Genomic DNA, 17,126 nt, shown 5'->3' with positions numbered 1-17,126 from the left:
TAATTGTCTCGCTGGATCACTCAGCACAGTCCTAGCACCCATGGTGGTGCTGATGAGAACAACTTAGTTCTGTGTTTATGCTTCACGCTTTGGGTGACAGGACAGATTCCAGGCTGTTTTGTTCAAGGCTTGTTTCTGCTGTGCTACCCACGCATCTGGTGTTGCGTTCCTTGGGGCACTGGCCTTTCTTAGCTGGGCCTTGGTTGTGCACTGCAATATGGGCAATGCTAAAATAGGCTGCCACCATAGGCAGTGTTATTCTTGAAGCCATTTCCACACTGGGCCAGCTGGTGGAGGCTTAAGACACTCAAAAGTGACTGCAGACCACCTAACCATGGTCCACAGAACCCCAAAGCCTAATTTATCTGTGACTTAATTTCCCCTGAACGAGACCCCCCACAACGGTGTGGCCTCTTCAGGACCAGCCAGTATGACAGTGGGTAAGGTTGAATGAAAAGAGACAGCAGTTTTGACTGAGGATAGTAAAACCAACTGGGGCCGGGTGTGGTGGCGCACGCCTTTAATCCCAGCACTTGGGAGGCAGAGGCAGGTGGATTGTTGTGAGTTCGAGGCCAGCCTGGTCTATGGAGACCAGGACAGCCAAGGCTTCACAGAGAAACCCTGTCTTGGAAAACAAAACAAAACAAAACAAAACAAAACAAAATTGTAAAACCAACTGGGAAGCTTCTGTAAGCTTTACACATCACGTGACCATATGAATGGTAGATGCCCCCTCCCAATTGTTTGTTCTCAGTGCTGTGCCTCAAACTTGCTCATGGGAGGCGAATGCTTCCCTCCTGAGCTACACCCAAGCCTCAAGTCCATCAGCTTAAGCGTCATTAGCTTCATTCATTCACCTCTGCTTGTATTAGCTGTTACTTAATGAGCGGATTAGTCACTTCTTCAGTGCTGTGACAAAACACCCCACAGAAGCAGCATAAGGAAGAGAAGATTTATCTCACGTCACAGTTTAGGGGGGTACAGTCTGTTGTGGCGGGAAGGCATGGCAGTGGGGATGGGGGTCAGCCGGCCACACGGCATCCATGGTCAGAAGACGGAGTGATGAGTGCTGGTGCTCAGTCCTTCACCCCCACCCACCACCCACCCCCGCTTCCCCGCTTTGTTCCATCCAGGCTTTCAGCCTGTGCGATGGTGCAGGTGCTGCTCATGTCCACGGGGGGGGGGGGGGGGGGGCGGGCTTTCCCTTCTCAGGTCAACCTGGGCACATCCTCTCACAAACACACCTGGAGCTGTGTTTCCTAGGGCATTCCAAATCTAGTCATGTTGAAGATGAAGATTAACTGTGAGGAGTATTTGCTGATAAGGGCGGAGCTGCTTGGCATCACTTACCCAGCCCGGAGGCCCCCTTGGCCCTGTCAATCACATTGCCGGGGTCAAAGCGGGCCCTCATGGGACAGTAAAGGTATTGGAGGTGCTGGGTAGGGGAAAGAGACCATTCAGTGGGATAAGGCTTTTCCATTCCTTCATGACCAAGCTAGTAGGCCAACACTGAAATGTCAGCTGCCCTCATTAGCAGCCGAGTTACCCTCGGTGCCCTCTCAAGGTAATTCTAATTGGCTGTAGTCAGGGACAGCCATGTCTGGCTTTTATTAACAGTGACAGCCGCTGCACTGTTGGAAAAGCAGGTAGAAAGGTCACATTGGAAACACCATTTCCAAGCGCAGAGGCATTCCAGACAGAACTTGTGACTTCTACGCCAAGGCTGAACAGTATCTAGCCCACTGTGGGGGCCTCTCGGGTTCCCACTTCCTTTTTATTCCTGTCAGGAGGTTTGCCTTGGGTGTCCCACACACATTTTTCTTCCTAGTACTGCATCGACTTCATAGAAAGTTCTAGATTGCCAAAGACATGGCCCTAGGGGTCTCCGGTGATGAGAGATCAGCATCTAAAAATGCTAGGTCAAAAAAAAATTGTGTTGCATTTCTGGACCAGATGGAAGCTTGGAGAACAATGGTCTAAATGTGTTGGTGGCGTTGTACACTTGCTATTCCAGCACCCAGGGGCTGAGGTAGCAAGGTGGTGAGTGCCGAGAACCAGGCGTGTCACACTTGCTCCCCACAGCATGGCACTCACCGAGATCCCTGACATCTCTTTGACTTAAATGTCCCAACTAGCAAGTCACGCTTCTTTGCATGCTCCCATGGCAGTGGGCTCATGTCCCCGTCACAAGACTTAGCGCACTGCCATCTAACTATCTATCTATCCATCTATATACCGTCTAATTCCCATTAATTAATCACTTTACAGCCTGATCAAAGCCCCCTCCATCCTCTCCTCCCAGTCCCACCCTCCCACCCCTCTCCTACCCTTTCTCCTTCTCCTCAGAGAAGGGGAAGCCCCACATGGGTACCAGTTCACCCTGGCACATCAAGCCATAGCAAGACTAAGTGTATCCTCTCCCGCTGAGGCCAGACAAGGCAGCCCAGCTAGGGGAGGGGGATCCAAAGGCAGGCAACAGAATCAGAGACGGCCCCTATTGCCATTGTTAGGAGACCCACATAATAACTAAGCTGTACAGCTACAATATATGTACAGTGGGTCTAGGTTCAGCCCATTCATACTCTTTGGTTGGTGGTCCAGTCTCTGTGAGCCACCGTGGGCTCAGGTTAGTTTACTCTGTAGGTCTTCTTGTGGTGTCCTTGGCTCCTCTGGTTCTCTCAATACTTCCTCCCCTTCTTCTACAAGACTCCTTATTGTTTGGCTGTGGGTCTCTGCATCTATTTCCATGAGCTGCTGGATGGAGCCTCTCAGAAGACAATTTTGCTAGCCTCCTGTCTGCGAGCATAGCTGAGTTAACAACAGTGTCAGGAGTTGGCTCTGTCGTGTGGGGTGGGTCTCAAGTTGACCAGTCATTGGTTTGCCATTCGCTCAATCTCTGCTCCGTCTTTATTCCTACATTTCTTGTAGGCAGGACAAATTCTGGGCTGAAAGTTTTGAGTGGGTTGCTGTCCCTGTCCCTCTACTGCAAGTCCCACCTGGGTACAGGAGGTGGTGACTTCAGGCTTCATATCCCGCTGCTGCTAAGAGTCTCAGCTAGAGTCCCAGGAGTCTCCCTGGTCCCAGTGATGTGCCCCCACCACTGGTTTCCATTCTCTTTCCCCACCCCACCGTCCACCCTATTACCCTCCCTACCCCATCTCACCCAGATCCCTCCCTCCATCTACTTCAGACGTGTATTTTATTTCCCCCTTCTGAGTGAGATTCAAGCCTTTATTTATGTGCTTAGCATCCATTTTCCAAGACGGACTGCTGGCTCTTCTAGAGTATTAATCCAGTCACATTTATATTCTAACCTTAGTTTATGTCCAATGACAACTTGGCATGACCTGCACTCACCTTGAAGATAGACCTCTGGGCATATCCATGAGGCATTTTCTATGTTAGGTTAATTGATGTGGAAGATCCGTCCTAACTCTTGGACTGGACAAAAAGGAGAAAGTGAGCTGACTACCAGTGCTCTTCCATCGCTGCTTCTTGTGACCGGCTGTCTTCTGGCTCTGCTCCCATGCCTTCCATGCCATGATGGACCACGAGCCCAAACAAACTCTTCCTTCCTTCCTCCCTTAAGTTGCTTCTCATCAGGTATTTTGTCACAGTAGCGCATGGAGTAACTAATATAGACCCCGCCACAGAGCTTGGCCCTGATGAATATCAACAGGCTGACCAAAAGAAAGGAATGGAAGCTTTGGTCATCAGCAGGCAAGTCACCAAGCCGGGCATAGTTTTGTAGTAGAAATATCATTGATCCAGGAGAAAGCAGGGTCTCCCTTTGTGGTTCCCAGTTTCATGAATAAAGTAATTTATGAATGGAGGTGAGAAGAGGAACAAGCATGCCGCATAGGCCGGCACGGAGGTTGGAGACATGGCCATCAGCAGCCACCTGTGCAGGAGGGAGGCTTTAGAGGCAGAGTAAGGAAGCCAAGGATGCTGGGGGCAAAGGGTTGAGGAAAATACGGTTACAACACAGATGGAAAGGAGAAGACATGCTTTTCTGAACAACTCATCGAGATACCCTTTCCTTTGCTCATCTTTTGGCATGTCTTAAGGCGAGCCTGCCTTCTTCAGCCTGAGCCCTTGGCTAAGGGAACAACCCAGGCCCAATAGGGGTGTGAGGTCTCCACTCAGGACAATGATTCTATTCTCTTGACTAGGAGTTTTTTATTCCAGTAAGTTGCAGAGCTTGGTTGAGTTTGGCCTTTGGCTCCTCTCCTATGCTAACAAGAACTGGGCTGGCCTAAAAAAAAAAATCATCTCACACACCTAAACTCAACAATGGCTTTAGCAAGGTAGACACTTGTTTCTTTTTAAATGGAAAAATCTAGAGGCAGTATCTCACTTCAACCTGATGGAGCCCCTAGAGAGCCAGGCTCTTGCTGCCCTGTGGCTCTGCTGTTCCCTGGGCCCCCGTTCTACTGTCATGGCGGCTCTGCTGTTCATAGCTCTCGCTGCTCTGGGCCCCAGCTAACTCTACTGTCATGGCTGTGTCCCACAGTCTGGGAGGAGAAAAGAGGTCTGGCGGTGCCAGAAAGCTATTGTTGCTTACACCCATTGTTTTATAATCAGTCACATGAGCACATCCTGCTCCCCTAGAGTTTGGGAATGCAGCTTTAATTCTAGAAGACCACATGTGCAGCTAAAAGTGGGGTCTATTAGGCTGTGAGAAGGAGGAGCTGACCAGGGAGGAAATGACTCTGTGGGCTGACTAGCCACAGGTCTTACATAACCTCCTTAATTCCCAGCTTCCTCATTCAGGAGCTAGAGGAATGCAAGCAAACCTCTTAGTAAAGTGTCTGGCATTCTCCAAGGGCTCAGCCATTATTATTATTTCACCATGGTTGTGGCAAGGCTGGCAGAAAGTGTGCCCCTGACAGAGGGCTTGTGCGTACTAATGAGCCTGCCTGAATCTGAGGATGCATGTGTGTGTGTGTGTGTGTGTGTGTGTCTTGTGTGTGTGCGCGTGTGTGTATGCATGTGCCATGGCATTCGTGTGGACATAAGAACTTTGAGGAGTTGGTTCTATCCTTCTGCCATATGGGTCACTGTTGAGGAATTTTAATCTGTAACATGGCTGCTCTGGCAAAGGATCACATCCAAAGACCTCCCAGGTCTATAGGATTTGCTGGAATACAGACACATTCCGGATCACTGTATGACCTGGCTAGAATACAGACATGCCCTTAGTATATACCTTTAATCCCAAATGATCAAGGTAAGCTTATGAAAGGAAGCAGCCATGTTTGAAAGTGACCCCTAACTGAGGGGCAGCCAAAGTGACAAATCAGAGAAAGATTTGGTAGAATGAGTCCAAGATAGGATATGACTGATTCTCATGAGAACAGGAAAGAGAGAAGAGATTTTTTTCTAACCGAGAGTTTTTTTACTGGGACAGTTGTACAGTGACATGTTGCAGAGAAGACAGAGGAAGCCAGAGAATGAGAAGGAGCCAGAATATTAAAACATTGCCAGATCTAGTTTGAGGCCAGCCAAAGCAATTCAGTCAGAAGCCAAGAAAGACAGTTTGAATCAGCCAGCTTGGAGAGGAGTCTGGGCCAGAACAGGCCGGGTGAAGCCAGCGAGAGTTCAGAAAGAGCTAGAAAGGCTTGGGTACAGATCTCATCTCATCTCCTCATCTGAGGAAATAAAAGCAACATTTACAGGTCCCAGGGAGTGAACTCATGTCATCTGGCTCAGCTAAGTCATCTTGCCAGTCCCTCCTTTTAGTTTTGAAATGGCCTCTCACTAGGTTGCCCAGCCTGCCCTTAAACTCATTGTATATTCGAGGCAGGTCTTGAACTTATGATCCTTCTTTGCCTCGGCCTCTCGAGGATTATAGGCCTGTGTGCCAGGATCCAAGCAGAACCTGAATCTTAGCTAGTAGCACTACTTGACAGGCTGATATCAGTTTGTTACGTGGCTTTTCTGCCCTTGGGCTTTCTCATCTATTGAGCAGGGCTAGCAACAGTCCTTTCTTTCTTTCACAGAGTTGCTATGAGGATTACTCAGGATCTTGTGTAGAACACAGATACTGTCTAGCATAATACTGAACAATAAATTCTGCTGGCTGCTTCTGTTACTAATGAAAGCAAGCACAGAGTGACCTTGATATTAACCACGGATGATGGGAGATGTTGCACCACCTTCTTTCCCACCACCAGACCTCAAAATTAGGCTCATCCTAAGGGGCAGGGCAGCTGCAAGCCGGAGGCAGTAAATTAACTTGGCTACGGCGGCTGCATTAGTATGCTTGCCTTTTGAATTCTCTCCAAATAGATCTGACCTTAAAAGCAACAGTCCTCTGCCTTCCTGCTTGTTGTCACCTCCCAAAGCTGTCAGCAGTTACCAGGGTGCTTTTCCCAGATGAGCCAGGAAGGAGGCTCCTGGGCCAGGAGTCCCAGTTGGCACTGTCAGCATGAGGCGAGGTGCTAGGCTACCGTGGGGCTAGAACTGCCTGTCAGTTAGGCAGGAGTTACCTGAGAGCAGCAAGAGCCAGCTTTGGATCAGCCAAGGTTGCAATCGGCAAGATGCGCATCACTTCTGCCTGGCCCCTGGGTGGAACGTGAGGTCCCAAGAGAATCCTGTGAATCCATGCTTTGGAGGTTCAAGGCTCAAGAGAGTGGCAAGATTTGGAGGAGGTAGAGTCCTCCCACCCCCCGGAAATGTTATTCTTGCAGGAGCTAAAGTGGGACCCTTTGCCATTCACCACAAGTGACCCCCCCTTTACCTTGGCACCAGCTGGGTGACTGGCAGGGGTTCCCAAGGAACTGGGGGATTGGATGATGTGGCTGGCCTCGCTCTGTGGCTTCCAGGGCACCCCCTTACATAGCCTATGAGGCCGATCCCCCCATCCATTTCCACAGTCGAGGGTAAGTCCTAGGTCAGCTGTCTGTACATGGAACCTCTGTTCAATTTCACTAACTTCCAGTTACCTCAGAAATCTGCTGCTCTTCTGCGGTCTGCAGAGGAGGCTTTCATTTGAAGTGAAGAACCGGGCAGAACCTAAGTGACTTAGGGACGGAGAATGCTGTGATGCAGTGCTTGCTTGCCTTGCTCTGGGTCACAGTAATGCCACCATTAAAATATATATAGTCATGAAGATATGTGGTGACTTGGAAAAATGCTCTAGTATGATGTTAAATGGAAATAACAAATCTCATTTTTTTTTGCCATGAATATAGCTATGAAAAGTATATGTACGTCTAGATAAGAACAGAAAGGAGTATTTTTCTTTTTTAAGGATTTGGGATGGTAAGATCATGAGCATAATTTCTCCTTTCTTGTTAGCATCTAAATAAAATAACATTTTAAGGGGCCAGAGAGATGGCTCAGAGGTTAAGAGTACTTGCTGCTCTTCCAGAGGACCCACGTTTGGTTCCCAGTACCCGTTTTGGGTCGTTCACATCAGCCTGTAACTCCAGCTTCAGGGGCTCCAGCGCCCTCTTCTGGATGCTGTGGGTACCTGTACTCACATGCACATACCCACCCACACATACAATAATAATAATAATAATAATAATAATAATAATAAAGAAATAAAAATGTTTTATGCTCACTGTCTTGTACTTCCACCCTGCCCCATTTCAGACCCTCATCTCCTTCAACCCGTCCTCTCCCCACCCCCCACCCCCCCCCAGAAGAGGAAAAGAAACCAGAACCACTGGAATTTGCCAGACTGGCTTCTTAGCATGCGATCAGTGTTTCAATTGATATTCATAGGAAGAGAGAAGTCCATTTTGAAAGCAAACCTCAGGTGACCCTGGTTCTCTGGTGGCCCTCCTCCCACTGTGTGGTGACCTAGGGTGAATGTTTCCTCTGCTGCCCCTGCAGTGAGGGCGAAGGCAGACAAGCAGCCGACAGTCTTGGGGGCTTGTCCCAGAGGTGTGCCTGGTAACCACAAAGCTGTTCACTGGTTCTTCACTCACAGGATCTGGAAACATGAGCAGGAGAAACAAGAAATCATGCCTTTTACAATGACCCTGAGCCGCTTGAATGCTGTTGTGGCTTGGAACTTAAATATCCCCCAGAGAACTGTGGGTTGAAGACCTGGTTCCCGATCAGTGCTGCTGAAGGGTGGGGCCTACGAGGAGGAAGATTGGGCCACCGGGATATTTCCTTCAGTGGAACATTGGGCCCTCAGTCCTTTCTCTCCTTTAATCGCTGGCCACCATGATGTAAGCACGTCCTTTACCACAGGCTCCTGTCATGATACTCTGCCTGGTCTCAGAACCTCTTCACGCCCACTTCCTGTAACAGAGCCAATCTGAAACAGTGAGTCAAAACACTCCATCTCCATGCATGTCCGTGTGTCTGTGTCCCTGTGTTGAATTTGGGTATTAGTTGTAGCCTTTTTCTTTCTTTCTTTCTTTTTTTCTTTTTTCTTTTTTCCGAGACAGGGTTTCCCTATGTAGCCTTGGCTGTCCTAGACACACTTTGTAGACCAGGCTGCCCTCAAACTCACAGTCATCTGCCTGCCTCTGCCTCCTTGAGTGCTGGGATTAAAGGTGTGCACCACCATGCCCAGCCCCACAGCCTTTTTCTAATACCTGCCCTAGCTCCCAAATAATGCCACAGAGACCTATTAGATTTATTCAGTAAGCTTTAAAGCACTGTAAGTGGGCAGAGAGTCATCTATTTTACCCAGTTATGCTAGTCTGGCTTCCTCCCAGCCACGTGGAGCCTTTCCTTGCCATCTCAGTCTTGTCTTGGCCTTCTGAGGTAACTCTGTCCTCATGGTGCCTCCTTCCTCCTTCTCCTCCTCTCTCTCTACCTGAGATCCCCTGACTGGGGATGGAAATCCCACCTTCAGTTTCCTCTCCCCAGCTTATTGGCTCCTCAGCTTCTTTATTAACCAATCAGAAGTAACTAGGGAGTCATGTTTACACAACATTGAGATGGGAGATTCTTAAATGACAATGCCCAAGTCTGGACTGCAACTAGATCTTGGGGGCACTGAATACGTGTGTGTGTGTGTGTGTGTGTGTGTGTGTGTGTGTGTGTGTGTATGCGGATGCATGTGGAGGTCAGAGGTCAATGTCAGGTGTCTTTCTCAGTTGCTCTTCACATGTATGTATGTGCATGTATGTATGCATGTAACCCTGTTGGCTTTGGACTTCACTGTGTGAATCAGGCTGGCTTTGAACTCCCAGAGATTGCTTGCCTCTCCCTCTCAAGTGCTGGTCACCTCATTTTTTTCCCCCTTAAACAAGGTCTCTCACAGGTCCTGGAGCTCATCACTTCAGCTAGACTGGCTGACCACCAAGCTCCAGGGAGCTGCCTGGGCCTGCCTCCCCTGTGCTGGGGTTACATACACACGCCTGGATTTCTAGGTGGGTGCTGGGGATCTGAACTTAGGTACTCAAGCTTGAAGGACAAGTGTTTTGCTGACTGAGCCATCTCCCGAGGCTAACCTTTCCTGCTTTTTAAGCTGGTTTCCTCAGGCATTTTGTTACAGTGAGAAAGCTCAGGAATGCAAATGGCATTCCTGCTACCAACCCATGGGTAAGGCTCAGGCTCTCTCCAGGTTAGGATCCAGGCTTAGCCATGCTCGCCGTAATGGGGTGGGGGTGTGTGGGGGGGTGTGGAACAGTGGTGCTGGCATCAGAAGGATTTAGGATCAGCACCTGAGGGGCCAAGGCTCCGAGGACCTGAGTGACTTCGTAAGATTTAAGTGAGGTGGTGAGAAAAAGCTTTGCAAATTTATAGCTTGTATTTTCTGTTTCCTAGGGAGACAAGATTCCGCAGCTGTGTGGTTTAAGCAGCTGGCATTTCCTGCCTGAGGATCCTGGAGGTGGGATTCTGAGGTTAAGGCGGCAGCAAGTTTCCCTCCAGAGCCTCTTTCGCAGCCTGTGGATGGGCCCTTCCTCTGTACACAGCCTTCCTTCTGTCAACACCTGTCTCCTGATCGTCTCCTATGAGGAAACTAGTTACACTGGATGACAGCCCACCCTAATGGCCTCATTTTACCTCATTCTTAGATTAAAAAAAACAAAAACAAACAAACAAAAAACCTCACATTCTGAAGTCCTGGAGTTTAGAATCTCAACCTATAAATTTGGTTGGAGTGATGGGGGTTTAGGGTTTGCCACCACACATTTTAAATGACAACAGAGCGGTACAAGTATTTTTTTCTGGATGTACCCAGGGCTGTAGTGACTGACATTTAGGACTCAGTGGGGCGCAGCCTTTCTGACCGCTTTTTTTTTCTTTTGGCGGTGGCAGGTGAGAAGCAGGAGGAGATGCCAGGTGAAACTCTGAGCTTCTCCCTGCCGCTGTGAGGCTGAGCCCTTTCCAAGTGCTGCTTCCAGCCTCATTTGGCAGGTAAATGAGCTGTCTGCCCATTGGCTTGGAACACCTTTTTGTTTTTTGGGTTTTTTTGGAAAGCAGTTGTCAAGTACTCAGCAGTTACTAACGGGATAGAAACAGTTTTGCATGGCCATGGGTGTCTTCTGGAAGGCCCCTCCAAAGAAAAGTTTCTTACAGCACTTTCCTGAGCTCGAGGATGGATGAACGCCAGGTTGCGTTCTGCCCTGGGTATTTGTTTTCACCTGCTGGGGAAGGGCCTCCATGAACATTTATCAAGGCCCTCCTTGGTGTCTGGGGCCATGCTGGAATTGAAAGACTATTTTGCTTCACTGAGCCTGTTAAGCAAACACAGACATTGGACATACAAGCTAGAGAGGGGAGCTGAGGGGTCCAGGGCTGGGAGAGCCATCTTGCCAGCACTTGCAGTCTGGAGCTGAGCAGACTCCTCTCGGGGAGGACCTGGGTTACTTGGCTATGCTATTTTGGCTCCTAAGTGAGAAGTGGCCAGGAATGCTGCCACCCTACTCCCAGTGTTATCATGAGAGAGAAAGAGAGAGAGAGAGAGAGAGAGAGAGAGAGAGAGAGAGAGAGAGAGAGAGGGAGAGAGATGGCAGGTTGGCTGGCAGGTGATGATGTCATGGGTTGCTAAGCAAGCTAGAGGCAGGCTTATGGAACTACCTATATGCTAATGCACAGTGCTTTCAAGGTAGCCAGGGGTAAAGTGGAGGAGGTATGTGTGTTTCCTGGAAATTGGGTTCCAATGTAAGGCCAACAAATTTATCCATTTTCCAGTTATCTATTTATGTTTTACCCACTTCCAAAGTACAGTTTTCTTACCCACAAAGGGAAATCATTTGCTGTTTTCTTGTCAGGCTTGCTCTCCTACTTCAGGAAATAAATACTTTCCCTTGGAGAACCCATTCCATGTGGTTTAGGTAAGGCTGACCTCCCTCCAACAGAGGGAAGACACCTGTTTTCTGCCTGACGAATCTGAATGTCTCCTTTGTCTTTACCACAGTGATTGGCAGAGTTGGCCACATGGCAGGGAAACACACTAAAGTGTGCTTCAGGTGCTGGTGCGGCCACCTGAAAACAGCAGTGCTCTTTCCTCTTGGAGAACAGCTCTGGGCACGGCTAAGCTACTTACAATCATCTTCGGTGCAAACAGTCCTAGATTCATTTCTGCAGCTGCCACAAAAGAGTTTCTTCTTCTCACGTGGTCAGGTCACAGCTAAACCACTGAAGGGAAGTCAAGACAGCACCTCGAGGCAAGTCACACCCCACACACAGTCAAAAGCAGAGAGGAACAAATGCATGCATGCTTCTTCACTGCTTGTTTGAGTTTCTGTTACGTAAGTCAGAAGCCTCTGCCTAGGGAATGGTGTCTCCCAGAGTGGGCACCACTGAGTCTTCCTGCACCAGTTGACTAATAAAGAAAATCCTCTGCAGACACGTCCACAGACTGACACACTATAGGAAATCCTTCACTGATGCTCTCATCCCAGGTGAGTCTGGGTTTTGTCAGGTCGACAATTAAAAACTTACACACACACACACACACACACACACACACACACACACACACACACACAGACTCAGAGGAAGGAACCATTGTCCGGAGAAAATGAAGTCAGTGCAAAGACGAGCAACTGAGAAATGGAAGTTAAAGACAGCTTGCATTCATTTTGTTAATTCCTGTTACTGTGATTAAGAAAACAAACAAACAAACACCAAACAAAAACAAAAACAAACAGAAAAACGACATGACCAGAGACAACTTATAGGAGTTTATTTTGGCTATCATTCCAGAGGGATAAAAACCCATCATGGCACGGAGACATGGCAGCAAGCAGGAGGCAAAGTGGCAGGAAAAGGAGGCTGAGAGCTGCCATCTTCACCTTTGAGCAGAAAGAGGGCTAAGTGGAAGCAGGCTCAGGCTATGTACCCTGCAAGCCCACCTCCAACGCTGTGCTTCCCACTGAGTACCACCTAAACCGCCCTGAGCAGCACCACCAGTGGGAACCTGAGCCTGTGGGAGATGTTTCTCCTTCAAACCATGAGACAGACTTAAAGACAGTGCTCGAAGGCTTGAATGTGATGGGTCATGCTTGTAATTCATGCAGAGCTGAGGTGGGAGGAGTGTGAGCTTTACGCTAGCCTGGACTAAGTGGTATAACCTGGAAGACCCTGTTTAGAGGGAGGAAAGACACACACACACACACACACACACACACACACACACACACACACACAGAGAGAGAGAGAGACAGAGACAGAGACAGAGACAGAGACAAAGACAAAGACAGAAGAGACAGAGAGGAAGAGAAGAGTCTGGGGTCTCTGGAGCCCAGTGAACTTCCGCAGCGAACTAATGTAGGTCCTGCTTTGATGCTGCTCTTGCTCTGACCCAGGTTTTCATCATCTGGAATGGGAGACTCCGAAAGCAGCTTCCACGCCTCCCAATGACAGCCGTTCTCATGTCCAACCGCTTGTGTTTATTCCTGACCAGAACCCAGCATCTTAGAAAACTGGTTAGGGAGAGTCTAAGGAGTGAAGTCCCTCAGTTTTATGAACACATTACTGCCAGGACCACTCTCTTTCGAAGCGAACTGTAGACGTTGGAGGTGTTTAGCACCTGAACCCCTGTGCCTATGCCTTTCGACTCTCAACACCATTCTTTATTCTTTACTTTCTATTTCATTTGATACAAACTTTTTTTTCCACATGTATGGATATTTTGCCTGCATGTTCCTGTGTGCACCACATGTCTGTACACCTGGTGCTCAAGGAGGCCAGAGAAGGCCATGGAATCCTCTGGAACTGGAGGATGGTTGTGAGTTGTCATGTGGGTGCTGGGAACCAAATCTGGGTCTTCTGAAAGAACAGCAAGTGCCCTCAACCGTTGAAGACATCCCTCTGAGGCTCCAGCGTGCTGCCGTGTGCTATGCCGAATGCAGGCAGCCAGTTTTGGCCCTGAAGGTTTCTGCCAAGCATTCTGTGGGTTCCCGGACCCCTGGACTGCAGTAGTTTCCTACACTGTGCTCAAAGAATTGCTATGGCTTGGCACTTTAGTATCTCCCCAAACGGGCCCTCTTAGGAGGGGGGACACTTTTATGAGGTGGGACCTAGTCACATGTCTTCAGGTAATGGAGGGTCTTCTCGCAAAGGGGATTGTGTGACTAGTCCCTTCCTTTTCCTTCTTTCCACTCCCTAGCCAACAGGGCCAGTAGCTCTGGGCTGAAACTCCAAAGCTGTGACCAAAGGAAGCCTTTACTCTTGTGTTTTCTTTTACCGTGTGTGTGTGTGTGTGTGTGTGTGTGTGTGTGTGTATGTGTCACACGTGAGTGTAGGTGCACATGCAAGTGTGTGCATGCGGAGGTCTAAGGTCAGTATCCGGATCGTTCTCAATAGCTCTTCCACTGAGGCAGGGTTTCTCTATCAAACTCAGAGGTGGGACTCATCTCAAGAGCCAGCTTGCTAGCGCGGGGCTTCCTTGTCTCTACCTTCTGGGGCTGCATCCCTGGCAGGTTGCCACACCCACCTGGCATCGATGTGGGTTCTGGGTGGTGTGACTCCAGTCCTCACACTGACCATGGCAAGTGCTTTAATGACTGAGCCATCTCCCCAGCCCTGACCTTTGGTTGGTTGTTTTTTTTTTTTTTAAATAAAGTCATTAACTTGGGGCTGCCCAGATGACTCAGAGGGTCAGAGCGCTTGCTGCTCTTTCAGGGGCTCCAGCTTCAGTTCCCAGCACCCACATGACAACCCACAACTGTTGATAACTCCGGTTCCAGGGATCTAATGCCGCCCGGGCACCAGGCACGCTCAAGGCACACAGATGTACATACATGCAGGCTCAACACTCTCTACATAAAATAAAAAGTCCTTCAAAAAATAAAGTTGACTGTTTCAAGTATTTGTTGCTATGAAAAGAGAACAGACATGCATGCAGGTGTGTGGTGGACAAGGAGGAGGAGGAGGAGCTTTGCCTATGGGGCTGTGTTACTTGTTTTTGTAACTGTCAGTCTGAGTTTCTTGACTCAAGTCCTCAGCCTAGTTCCATCTCCAGACTGTGTGTGCTGTGGTGGCTCAGAGTCCATCCCATTTGCATGCCATCCAGTCTCAGAAGTGTGCCCGCTCCTTTCCCCAATATTGCATAGCTCTGAGGGGACCTGCTGCAGCACACAGCCCAGGCACAACAGTTCGCTCTGGGCTGGGTTTGGGACCAGGATTGGAGATCTGCTGAGCAGACAGGTTTTCCTTTCGATGCTTGCTTTTGTTTAGGCTTGCAAACTGAGAGCCTGTTCTGACTCCAAGGTCCTAATGAAGCTTTTTCTAACTTAATTTCCAGAGGTAATGACAGAGCCACCTCTGAATATTTGATCCGCAGCATCCCTGGCTTCCACTTGCATGAGATATTTGGCGTGGTTCTCCCGGTGCTCTGCAAGTCTGGCAGCTTGCATTTCTCTCCTGCTGTGGCGCAGTGTGGGGCTTTGGACAGGCGCCTGACTATTATGTTTCTCATAATGTTTTTGTTTGTGTTTCTGTCAAATATCTTCTTAAAGGCTGATCCCTGGCCTCTCTCAAGAGCAGATTGGGGTGGGGGGGAATGCTGTGCCCTGCCTGTGTGAACCATCCTTTATTATTGATGACGATATCCTATTCCAATGTCTACCAGTCACCTGTTTATCCAGGTCAGGAGCTGGAAGCCTTTCTCCAGGCTGTGTTCAGCCTCTAGCTCTGCAGTGACATGAATATGAAGTAGTTTTCATTGCAGCCGTGCAGCACACAGGCTGTAACCCGAGTGCAGCGTGGGTCACCTAGTAAGGACAGGCCCTCCTCTGCCCCAGTGCTGACATTTGGCTACACTGAAACAGGGATGTCAGAGGAAAGAGCTAAGCCTGTGACCCCCCCATGCCTACCCACTTGCTTCTCCTGAAATCAAGAACACTTGTCTTTCATTGAACATCTTACTGCGCCTGGTACTTGAAGTGACTGACACACGTCATCTAACAGAAGAATGCTATAGGGCAGAGAGAGAGAGACAGACAGACAGCAGACAGACAGACAGACAGACAGAGAGGATGAATGCCTGTGCTCAACTTACTTTCTCCCTTTTTTTTTAGTCTGGGACCCCAGCCCATGGTCTGATTTATTCTAATCCAGATAAGCCGTCACAGACGTGCCTAGAGAGTCAGTTCCGTGTTGATTCTAAGCCCCACCAAGTTGATAATGAAGATGAACTGTCCTAACCTCTGTCTATTTGACTCCTAAGCATATCGAATTTAAGCCATAATCTTCCATCCTTCTCCCCAGAGGCTCAGGGCCATCCAATGATGTAACACGCATCCAGTCAAACTTTAAAAATCATCATAGTCTCAACAAATCCAATACTGTCTATAAATCCAAAATCCAAGCCTCATTTTGAACTTGGGCAGTGTCCTGTGAATTCTTATGGAATGAAAAACACATAATATTCTTTCAGTTTACAATGGTGCAGGATAAATATTCCCATTCCAAAAAGGACGGATAGGAGACTAGCAAGAACCGATCAGACCAAAATCAGTTGGAAACCCAGCAGGGCAAATAGCAGTTACACAGCTGGATTGTCTGACATCTGGGAACACTGATAGACTTGTTTGGGCTCCAAAGAGCTTTGTGTAGTCCACTCCTTTGACTCTGCTACCTGCAGCAAACGCAGCTGCTCTCTCGTGCCAACTCTACCTCATGTCTGCAGCTTTCCTCAGCAGATGCCCTCATGGACTTGGCATCTCCAACATTGCCTATTATTTGTTAATGTTATATTAACCATCCTGGAGACTCCACTGCAACTTAGCTTTACTTACACAGCTTCGTGTAGAAGCCTGTTAGGACCTCCTTGCCTAGGTAGCTTCAACAGCCTTCTGGGATCACGGTACAAGACCCCATGACCTCTTCAGTCTTTCACTTTTCATGCCTGTAATACCAATACCATATGGGCACTGCTGCCAAGTTCTGCAGCTGGCTTGGGATGGAGCCTGGCTGGCTTTAGACCACAGCTACACGCTAACCCTGGGGCAAAGCATTCTTAGACCGTGATCTTTTGAGCTGGGCACTTCTTCCTTGACATTCTCACTTTGTGCTTTCTCCTTTCAAATGAATTCACATTTTCATAAGGTAGGGCCTTTGATAGATGGGATCTTGCTCCTCCGGTCACTTTTACTGTCCCCACTACAGAGAACAGGTTTCTCTTTAGTGACACTAATCACTTTAACAATTAGAGATAACTTCGTCACCTTCACTCTCTCCTTGTCGGAAGCTATAAAGCTGTTCCTGCACCTTTTCTCGTCTTCCTTGTGTTCTCGCCCACTGCGGGCCTGGGTAAGAGCAGTTGTAGGCATAGCCTGCATGCGGTCCTGTTTTGAAAATTTCTCTATCAAGTAAACTAATTCAACCTCATTCAGACTCCCAGGACATGGGCAGAAGGTAGCCAGGTTCCCTGCCGGAGCAGCACATGGACAGCTGTAGCCCAGAGCGGCTGTAGCCCCAGAGCGGCACACGGACGGCTGTAGCCCGCAGCGGCTGTAGCCCAGAGCAGCACACAGACGGCTGTAGCCCAGAGCGCCTGTAGCCCAGAGCGGTACGAGGATGGCTATAGCCCAGAGCAGTTGTAGCCCAGAGCAGCACACGGACGGCTGTAGCCCAGAGCAGCTGTAGCCCAAAGCAGCACACGGACGGCTGTAGCCCAGAGCAGCACACGGACAGCTGTAGGCCAGAGCGGCTGTAGCCCAGAGCAGCACACAGACGGCTGTAGCCCAGAGCAGCTG

The 17,126-nt window shown here is 49.0% G+C and overlaps 1 long non-coding RNA gene across 1 annotated transcript in view; it reads right to left on the bottom strand.

Moving 5' to 3' along the window:
* Nucleotides 1-17,126, bottom strand: part of LOC311582358 — a 265,833-nt gene that overhangs the window by 45,035 nt on the left and 203,672 nt on the right. The gene's annotated exons all lie outside the window — the stretch shown is intronic.

The sequence above is a fragment of the Acomys minous genome, assembly GCF_964271855.1.
Source record: "Acomys minous genome assembly, chromosome: 14".
Taxonomy (NCBI): Eukaryota; Metazoa; Chordata; class Mammalia; order Rodentia; family Muridae; genus Acomys; species Acomys minous.
This window is presented reverse-complemented; position numbering and strand designations above follow the sequence as displayed.